Source organism: Elephantulus edwardii, unplaced genomic scaffold, assembly GCF_000299155.1.
Source record: "Elephantulus edwardii isolate Elephantulus edwardi_28Jun2011 unplaced genomic scaffold, EleEdw1.0 scaffold00028, whole genome shotgun sequence".
Classification (NCBI taxonomy): domain Eukaryota; kingdom Metazoa; phylum Chordata; class Mammalia; order Macroscelidea; family Macroscelididae; genus Elephantulus; species Elephantulus edwardii.
In genome coordinates, this window is record NW_006399778.1 from 2238669 (window position 1) to 2248199 (window position 9531).

Below are 9531 nucleotides of genomic sequence, written 5' to 3' on the forward strand. Positions count from 1 at the left end.
GAGCCTCAAAATCATTGCCTCCAAGGAGCAGCTTGATATCATCCCCTCCAGAACAGACTTGTCAAAGGCATCAGTTCTCCTGTCATCCTTGGTCATTGTCCAGCTCTTTGATGCATAGCAAGTGATTATGAAGTCCATGGCCTGGATCAGGCATAATTGTAGACAAACGTATAAACAACTCAAATTTCATATCAACTGATGAATGGAGGAATAAATGTGGTATTTTCACACGTTCATGGAATATTCGGCAGTAACAAAAAGGATGAAGTACTGTTACATATTACAGCATGCATGAACCTTGGAACTATGTTAAGTAAAAGGAGCAAGCCATAAAAGAACACATATTAGGGCCAGCACTCCGCACGTGCGTGTCCACATCCAGCTGCCGGTGCCCGTGCACGTTTGTGTCCCCTCGACGCGGGCTCCATGGGCGAGTTACCATCATGCATCTTGCAGCACCCGAACTGCCTGTGGCTCTGGGAGAAGAGTGTGTATGTGGATGAGAACCAGCGCAGCTGGATGGCCATGGCCCTGGAGGAGCCCAATGTCCTGAAAGTCCTCCTGCGGCAGATAAACATCACCCTCGGGGAGCCGGTGTGCCCCAGCCAAGTCTCTTCATCGTACAACCTGCCGCTGATGTGGCAGCTCTATCCTGGCAATTGGTACAAAGGCTCCGACTCCAGGGTGTGGCGCATAATGTATCATATCCAGTATGACAACGCGGAGGACCTGGTTCTCGAACAGCAGCCCAGTGAAGAGGAGGACCAATGATGCGGTCTACCAGTTCCATCTCTTCTCACCCTCTAGCCCTAAGTTCTGCTGGCCTTCAGAAGGACATCTGCCCATGTTTACTTCATTGACCAGCCCTGCACGCCTTCCCTGTCACACATATGGGACCGGAGTCTGCCTGTACCTACTGCCTCCTTCTTGGCCCTCAGCACTGCCCAGCAGCTTGGGACCATCAAGAGGAACTTGGTTTGCAATGACTCCTCCTAGAACTGGACTCTTTCCTGGCCTGTTTCCTCAGCCTCCCTTCAGTCCCTCACAGCAGCAGTGCCACCTAGTGCACCCAGGACTGCCCCTTCTGCCCCTCAGCCCCAGGCACTCTGCTGCAGGGAGTGTGGGCTGTTCCCCCAGCCCAGCTAAACCCCCAAGACCTGCTGATTCATGGGGACCATGCCTGCAGAATCTACTGGCCAAGCAAGCGCAGGTGCAGGGCAAGAGAAGGACGTCAGTGGGCCAAGTCTGTGCTCAGGACTCTGCCTGGTGGTCAAGGATCCAGACTGAAAAGCACTTTGGATGGGGCCTCAGCTCACCCATCTGCCAACAGGAAAGAACTTGGACACAAATGGGTGAAAACAGGTTGCATGCGGTGTGAGCTTTTTGTAATGTTAATTCATTAAATGTTATTACTCATCCACAAAAAAAAGAACACATATTAGAATATTTCATTTTTATGAATAAAAATATCCAGAAAGTTTAAAGGTCCAGAACAGGCTGTCAGTTTAAGGAGTAACGTATGTCTGTCCAAAGCCATGGTCTTTTCAATTACTTGCTACACATTTGAAAAAATGGGATGGCTTTTAAGAAGCTCATTGCCTGGGTCTTACTTGTTGATATGTTGGCTCAAAAGGGCTTAGATTAAGGAGTGATGAGGAACCTCAATTGCCTTGTGGAAAGAATTGAAAGTTTTATTTGGGACCTTTGAATGTTTGTATTTTTCATAATGGAGTTAAAAGAATATCAAGTGCAACAATGAATGAATGGAAATTAAAAAAAAAAAGAAGTGGATAGCAAAGTGAACTTGGTAGGAAGGAAATTATGCAACAATGAATGATTTTTTTTCAAGTGAACTGGGTGGGTAGGGAAGAAAATGTGCAACAATGAATGATAATCCAACTTTTCTGTGAACTATCATTAAAATCACAAAAGTTTTTTTGAAAGGAGATAACACAAACTGAATGACCTTTATAATTTACCTACTAGGAACTAAGGAACTGTGGAAGCAGTTCCATTCAGAGAAGAACATATTGCCTGCTGTGGTTAATGAATAATAATAATAAAATAAAGCAGAGAAAGAAAGTGTTAGAGTAACAAATAAAGGGTTGTTTGAAACAAAAAAAAATGAAAAATATTCTTTTTTAAGGAAAAAGATTCTTTTTTAAGGAAAATATATTGGTGTATTTTATTGTCATTTTCGTATTTTTGCTTTTCCCTTCAACATCAAAGAGAGCAGTGATCTGATTAATGGTTCTTATCAATGGAGAAGCATAAGGAAATATATTTTTAAATTTATAATTCATAACTCAGATTAAATATTTTTCTTATTCACAGCTATTTGTTTATAATACTGATTGATATTATCTAAGAGCATGTAACAATTATTTTTGGTTTCTGTCTGTAGATTCCAATAAAATGGAAGTTGAACAAAAACAAATCAGTGAAATTTAAAAAAATATATATTATCTAATGATGATTTAAAAAATTTTTTTTAATTTTATTTTTATTTTTGTGTGTGTGTGTGTGTGTACTGTCAAATCAGATTTGACTGGTACAGGAGGAGAAAGCATCTGGTGGATTTGAACCGCACACCTCTGGGATTACAGTGCGGCGTCTTGCCACTAGGCCACCAAAGCTCACCCTAATGATGATTTTTACCATCAACTTCCTAACCACAAGCCTCTGGAAACTCTATGTACTTGGAGAATCGATAGTTACAGAAAGGCCTCCAGTCTTTTGTTCGTAGAGTCGCTATGAGTCATCTGTGACTTGAAGGCAATCAACAACAACATATATAACCTAGCAATTGATTACAAGTGTAAGTAGTTGGGTAGTAGCAAAGTTTCTAAAATAAAGATGTTTTCTTATTTGGTCAGAAAATAAAAGGGATGGTGAATAATGGTCATAGAAGAATTGATGTCTTTGAGTTATGGTACTGGGTGAAATACTGACTATCCCACAGACAGCAAAAAACCAAACAAATAAGGTTTTCAAAGAAGGTGCTCCTTAGAGGTAAGGATGGTGAAACTTCTTCTCACATGCTTTGTTAGGAGAGGCCTGTCCTTGGAAAAAGACATCATGTTTGGAAAAGTAGATGGTCAATGAAAGAGAGGAGGACCCAGAGCAAGATGGACTGACACAGTGACTATATCAGTGGACTCAATTACAGCAGAGATAATGAGGATAGCACTGGATAGAGCAGGATTCAGATCTGCTGTTCACTGGGTGGCTATGGGCTGCAGTCAGCTTGACAGTACCTAATACCAACAACAGCACTAAAGTGAATAAAGAAGGTAGGGGCGGTAGATAGTTACCACTCAAAGGGACAAAACTGCTTTTTGGAATGATCAAAATATTCTAAAATTACTTTACTGGTTTCACACTCTGTGAATATACTAAAAGCCATTGAATTGTACACTTTAAATGAGCTGTATAATGTATGAATTATATCTAACAAAGTCTGTTACCAAAAAAAGGAATTGATGACTGGATTTAGCAATGTGACAGTGATTGGTGACCTGGACAAAGGCAACCTTGGTGAAGTCAGGAGACAAAAGCCAGTTTGGAGTGTGTTCAGGCAGAAATAGAGTGGGCATGGCTCAATGTTGATTGATTTTGTAAAAGATAATGAATAGGCATGATTTTATAAAACACAATGCGAGGAGGGGGAGGGCTGGGCAGGGAGAGAAGTGCAGCAACGAATGAATGGAAATCCAAAATCTCTGTAAATGCTCATTAAAATTATTTTTTTAAAAAACACAATGCGAGTGAATAATAGTGTGAAACATAATTTATATGAACTTTGTAAACAAGGCAATATAAAATATTTTTTAAAAGAGAGATTAGCCTCTCCTGTAATTGGATTTATTATTTCTATGTGGAATTTCTTATCTTGCAATGTCCTGCAAATGAAAATTAAGTTCCACTCTTAAAAAAAATTTAAAGGAAAACAAGAAAAAAGAGATTAATGGTGGGGGAGGTTGGGCAGGGAGAAAAGGGCAGCAATGAATGAATGGAAATCCAAAGTCTTTGTACACTTACACTAAAATTAATAGTAATTGAAAAGAGGTTGAAGTTCTAAAGGGGTAAAGGAAAGAGAGAGAATAGAACTGAAGGCAGCAACTGAGGTAGAAGCACAGGGAGGGTGTGTGTGTGTGCGCGCGCGCGTGTATGTGTATGCAAGAAATTCCATTTTTATGCCGATAGTAATAATCCAGTGATTGTTTTCTGTCTTCATTTCTGTTGCTGTCCCTTCACCCTTCCAAATATGCTGTCCTTTCCAAGATTTATCCTCTTCTAGCAACATGCCCAGAGTATGTGAGACAAGGCTTCTCCATCCTTGTCTCTCCAAGACGTACTTGTTTGTTGGCTTGGCAGTCCATGGGATATGGACTTTTGTCCAACACCACAATTCCAAGGCATCGATTCTTCTTCAGTTATCCTTTATTCACTGTCCAGTTTTCAGATGCATTGCAAGTAATTAATCAGACACACCTAAGTCTTCAAATTGGCATCATTGCTCATAGACTTTGGAGAGGTCCCTGAGAGAATACTTTCCCAAAGCAATATGTTTCTGGGGTGTTTGAAGAGAGGGAAAAGTAACCGAGGTGAAGTCCTGGAGCAGGTGGAAGGCGCAGGATATGGAGACGGCCCTAGAGAGGCGCAAGGATGGTTCTTCCCCAGTAGCAAGACTGAGAATCTGGCACAGACCCAGCAAGTTGGGGAGGGAGTGCTGAGTCTTTGGGAATTTTCTTCTGGCTGCTGCTTCTATTTTTCTCAGTGAAGAGGGAAGCAAGGTCATCAGGTGAGAGGAGGGTAAGGTAGGAGCTTTCAGATAATGAAAGAGGAGAAGACACATGTTTCTGTAGGACCATGAGAAAGTGAAAGGATTGTGATCATAAGGCAGAATTGCAAGGACTCTTTACAAGGAACTCTGGAGAGTAGGGAAAGGGCTTTAAAGTGAGGCCAGCAGCAGAGTTGATTGTATCTTTCTCTCACTTTGGCCAAATGCAGAGCTGAATGAATGGGGGTGTGGGTTAGCCAGGTGAGCACAATTTAGCAAGAAGGAAGCAAAAAGGTTGAGGCTGTACATAATGAAATCACTCTAATGATGGATCATGGAATGGAAGCTGGCTAAAAGTGGAAAACCAGTACATGGACACAGTGAGGGGGTGGGGGAAAGTGGGAAGGAAGATCAAGGGAGTGAAGGTCATGGCGGATCAAGGCACCCTGAAGTCAGGATTCTAGAAAGGGTGAAAAGGAAAGACAGGAGTTGGTGACAGAGGGCGGAATGCTTGTTTTTCAATTACTTGGGGGAGAGGTACAGTTATTGGTAATGATAAAGTCTAGGCAATTACCTTGGTCTTGAGGGGCTGAGGTAGGATGGTTAACAACAATCGTGGGAGGAGAGGATGGCGTAAGGAGGAGTATGTGTGATTAAGTTCACTCCAGAATTCACTCTAAGTTACTCTCAGAGGCTGGACCCTAGATGAGACATCAGCTTGGGATTCAACTACCATTATGAAGCCCCCTTTCCAAATGATCACTTAGCTTCTCTAAACCTCATCATCCTCTATTGCAAAACAAGAAATCAGTCCTGCTTTCTAAAATACATTGTGAAAACTGAAGACACTGTATACTGATCACCAGGCACATAGAGGGGGCCAGGTAACCCAGCAGCTCACAGCAGGTTCTTGCCTGGAGCCTCAGAGCCCGGGCCAGGGTAGGGACCAAGGCTCTTTGCAGAATTTCTTCTCCTTCCCAATTTCTTCTCCACTTTCTAACATCATAAAGAGTGTAGGTGAAAGAGACTGACTCTATTTCATTACTATTTTACAGAATAGGAAACTGAGTCCCAGACAGGAAAAGTGACTTACTGTGTCACTAAGACTCAATCATCCAGGAATAAGTGACTCTTCAAGGAGCCCTGCTGGCACGGTGCTTATGTTATCGCTGTTAATGGAAAGGTGGTGGTGGTGTTATGTACCATCAAGTCAGAACCAACTCATAGCTGACCTTCCAGTGGGTTTTCAGAGGCAATAAATTGCATGGGGGGAGACTGCCCATCTTTCTCTCATGGAGCAGCTGGTGGATTCAAACCATGTACCTTTGGGTTGTCAGTGCAATTCCTCACTCCTAAGCCACCAGAGATAGGCAGTTTAAACCAACGAGACACAGGGAAGAAACTATGTGGGAGAAAGATGTGACAGATTTATAGCCATGAGGCAGCTCTGGGGCAGTTTCTACTCTTTCCTTATGGGCTCACTATGAATCAGAATTTATTTCATAGCAACATGTTTGGGGTTTTGGGTTACATTGTCCCTCAAAAATCAGCTGGGATCAGAATTAAGATGGGAAATAGGCTGGGGTCAGAGAGGTTCATATGTTTCAAATGTATGCGCCCAACTAAAAGCTGGCCTTGGAAAAAGTAAAAGTGTATGTCCCTGCTGGGCTTCGTCTGACATACTTTGGACATGTTGCAAGGAGAGACAGGTCTTTGGAGAGGGACATGCTGGGTAGAGTGGAGGGGCAGCGCAGGAGGGGAAGACCCTCTATGAGGTAGATTGATTCAGTGCCTGGGGTAATCAGGATGGGTGTGTCAGAGACAGTGCGATTGGCACAGGATAGAGCAGGGTTTAGGGCTGTTGTACATAGGGTCGCTATGAGTCGCAAACGACTCGACGACACATAACAACAACAACAACAAAACACACACACACACACACATCACTGTATCAGATCTCTTCAGGCCCTGGCACTGAGGCAAACAATGGGGACAATTAGCTTTGGGAATGGAGGTGTCAACAGTAGGCTGATTCACAAGAAATGAATTTACTAATTTCTCTTCTAGCCTGGACAGAGGAAGGAGAGAGAGAAAAACACATCTCTAAGTTGCCTTCATTAGAGAACTTAATTCAAGGTTGTGGAGTGAGCACTGGCCAGCTCAGCTCCACTCAGCCCTACTATCCTCTAGGTGGATTCTAGCCTTAGCCAATTCATGGGGTAGGTTGGCTGGACCCCAGTTTCCTCATTTACTTTGGACTGAATTTTGCCATCCCTCCTCCCAAAGATGTGTTGTAAATCCTAGTCCTGATAGCCCAGTTTATAATCTCATCTGGAAATGGACTTTTTTGTTATGTTAACACGGCAGTATTAGTGTAAGGTTATGTCTTAAATCATTCTGTTTAAGATACAATAGAGTAAATTAAGTGACAAGCTAGGGGTCACGCCACATAAAGATCACCAAGGAGACAAGGAACAAGAGTGGAAAAGAGACAAGACCCTACCATCAGAGGCAAAAGCAAGAGAAAGCTTCCCCTAGAGCAGGACGCCTGAATCCAGTCTTCTATCTTCCTAACTGCGAGAAAATTCGTTTCTGTAAAGACACCTTCTGGTGGTGTCTCTGTCACTGTAGCAGTGAATAAATAACTAAGAGTCTACCTATAAGACAGATGTGCAGGCTGAAACAAGGGCTATCAAAGGCCCTCTCGGCTTGGGCCTTCAGGGTTGTAAGAGTACTTTGGCCTGGCACCTTCTCCTATTACTGCTTGTCACTGGGCTGATCTTAACTTATGGCAGACCTTAATTCATGTATCACAGAACAACTGTCCACCAGAGTTTTCAGTGGCTGATTTTGCAGTAGATCTCCAGGCCTTTCTTCCAAGGTCCCTCTGGATGGCTTCAAACCTCTAACCTTTTGGTTTACAGCCAAGCATGTTAACCATTTTCACCTCTCTCTCTCTCTCTCTCATCGTCTTTGTTAAGTGTTGTTGAGTACGACCCATAGCGACCTTATGAACAAAAGACCTGAACCTTGTTCTATCCTGTGCCATCCTCACACTTCCTGACACACTGGAACTCATCATGGCAGTCACTGTGTCAATCCATCTGGTGGAGGGTCTTCCTCTCCTTCACTGACCCTCTACCTATTCTGAGGAATAGCCCCTCCTAGAAACATGCCCAAAGTATGTGAGGTGAAACTACATAATCCGTGCCTCCAAAGAGCACTCTGGCTGCACCCTAATCCAGACATATTTGTTTATTCTCTTAGCTGTCCATGAGAAGTTCAGTGCTCCTCTCCAAGACCACAGCTCAAAGGCATCAAGTCTTCTTCTGTCATCTTTGTTCATTGTCCAGCTTTCAGATGTATAGCAAGTGATCTTAAAGACTATGGCCTGAATCAGATGCACCTTAGTCCTCAAACTGACATCATTACTCCTCAATAATTTGAAAAGCTCCATAACTTCTGATTTTCCCAGTGCAAAGCATCTCCTGATTTCCAGACTCTTGGTACCAACAGTGTTGATTGTGGATCCAAGAATATGCTGAAAGTTTCAATCTTTTCTCCTTCTATCAAGATGTATTAGGGCTGCACACCCATGTTTATCATGGCCTTGTTCACAATAGCAAGGAGTTGGAAAAAACCTAAGTGCCCATCAGCAAACAAATGGATAGAGAAGCTCTGGTATATTCACACAATGGAATGCTACGCTGTATTGAAAAACAAGGAACTCATGAAATATTATTTAAAATGGGTGGCCCTGGAGGACATTATGCTGAATGAAATCTCTCAGGCACAAAAGGACAAATACTACATAGTGCCACTGTTGTAAAACAGGACTGATATTGGGGTTGGGGGGAGACTGAGAAAGATGGGATAAATTATATATACTGCATTGAAATAGATGAGAGAGAGAACTGTTTAAAAGGGATATATGATTAGGTATTATTGCCATGACAGGAGTCCAGAACAAAGGGGGAGGATTGTATAACAATGAAAGAATTTTTCTTTTACTTTTCAAACAGAAGAGCAAACGGGATGGAGTGGGGGCGGAGAAAAGTGCAACAATGAATGAATGGAAATCCAAAATCTCTGTAAATTTTCATTAAAATTAATAATAATAATTTTTTTTTAAAAAAAAAAAGAGGTAATAGGACAAGGTTCCGATTTTGTTTCTAGGGCCCTCCAAAAATTTTTCTTTATTTGTTACTTGATTATTGTCTCAGTAGGGAGCTCTAGTGAAATAGTTTGTGGTTGTTATTGTGATGGGCTGTCAAGTTGATTACAACTCATCACCCCTGTGAACAATGGCTCTGAACTTTGTCTTATCCTGAGCCAACCTCACCATCTCTGACACATCTGACTCCATTGCCACATTCACTGTGTCAATCTATCTCATGCAGAGTCTTCATCTTCTGCACTGACCCTCCACCCTTCCAAGCATGATGTCCTTCTCCAAGGACTGGTCCCTTCTGGCAACACACTCAAAGTATAAGAAACAGAGCTTCAAAATCCTTGACCCCAAAGAGCAAACTGGTTTCAGCCTCTCTAGGCCAGACTTGTTTGTTCTCTTGGCAATCTATGGTATGCTCAATACTCTTCTCCAGCACCACAACTCAAAGGCATCAATTCATCTTTTGTCACCCTTATTCTTTGTCTAGCTCTCAGATGCACAGCAAGCAATTGAGAAGACGATGGCCTAGATCAGGAGCACCTTAGTCTCTAAACTAATATTGTTACTCTTTGGCACT

General features: G+C 42.4%; 1 pseudogene; it reads left to right on the forward strand.

Moving 5' to 3' along the window:
- The first annotated feature begins 426 nt into the window (after nucleotides 1–426).
- LOC102856545 lies at nucleotides 427–771 on the forward strand (annotated as a pseudogene).
- Nucleotides 772–9531: the final 8760 nt, after the last annotated feature.